Source organism: Anarrhichthys ocellatus, unplaced genomic scaffold (genome assembly GCF_004355925.1).
Source record: "Anarrhichthys ocellatus isolate YVR2014 unplaced genomic scaffold, GSC_Weel_1.0 scaffold25, whole genome shotgun sequence".
NCBI classification, from domain to species: Eukaryota; Metazoa; Chordata; class Actinopteri; order Perciformes; family Anarhichadidae; genus Anarrhichthys; species Anarrhichthys ocellatus.
This window is the reverse complement of record NW_022280055.1, coordinates 1397526-1398677: the sequence shown is the minus strand read 5'-3', so window position 1 is coordinate 1398677 and position 1152 is coordinate 1397526. Positions and strand designations below refer to the sequence as shown.

Genomic DNA, 1152 nt, shown 5'->3' with positions numbered 1-1152 from the left:
GTGTGTGTGTGTGTGTGTGTGTGTGTGTGTGTGTGTGTGTGTGTGTGTGTGTGTGTGTGTGTGTGTGTGTGTGTGTGTGTGTGTGTGTGTGTGTGTGGTCTTAGAGGTGGTGTTGGTGTATTTTTGGGGTGAAGAGGTAAAATAAACCAAACAAAGCATGCTTTCTGTCTGTTTACGGGGAAGAAGTCAGAGCTGTACATTGTATCAGTTATGCAACAATCAAACTTTTATTTCTTCATCAAACCTCTAAGAGATTTTTTTTTTACATTTATGTTGTATAAGTGAGGAACTAACTCATGAGCAGGTCACGTAAACACATGATAAATGTTTGCTCTCCTGTACAGATGTTGTCCTAACTGATGTACATCTATGGCTCTGGGTACACAGTGTTCCTGCATGCTCTGTCATGCTCGAAGTACTAAACCCTCTACAGTTATTTGTGCTGGGATGTTGTGGATTGCACACATTAAACCTGAAAAAGATACCTTCATGATTCGATTTTAAACTGTTATTTTTCTTCACCAGGCACCGTTTTCTGTTGCTTACAAAGACAAAAAAGCATATAATTCCACAATTTAACAAAAGCCTGTGAAGAAAAATAGGAGATTAAATTAGAAAAATCTGGTATTTCTAAAGATATCTTTCCTAGAAAGACGGTGTACCTTTCTCTCATAATTCTGGACTGACTATTTATGATGTGACCTCGAGTCCTGCTACTCATATAATGATGGCTGGTTAATGGTTTCCCTTGAGCTTCTGTAGATCAGAAGTCATTCCCTTACTGCTGTTTTAATGGGATTTTCCTCTTTACTGTCAGATGAAACACAAATATTTAATACTAATGTCATTTTTCCTTTTGTGTTTTTTTCCCTTTATTGAAAGCCTTCCTCTTGATAATGATCTTTGAAATTACAAAAAATGAAGAGTTTCATACGATAGAAATATATTTGAGAACAGAACTTACATTATTCATCTGACAGCTCATCTATGGCACAGCGGTTGATAACAGGTTTTTACTTTGCTACTTGTAGGCCATAGGCCCTTTCCCCTGGGATGTATTAGATGTTATTTCCCCTTCGCTCCTTTAGCTGAGCCTGTTACATGCTGCCATTTACAAACAAGCCTTCCCCCCCCCCGTCCCCCCCCCCCCTC

General features: G+C 38.9%; 1 protein-coding gene across 24 annotated transcripts in view; it reads left to right on the top strand.

Annotated features, from left to right (window-relative positions):
* ptprk (protein tyrosine phosphatase receptor type K) overlaps positions 1–1152 on the top strand; it is a 63186-nt gene that overhangs the window by 46223 nt on the left and 15811 nt on the right. The window lies entirely within an intron of this gene.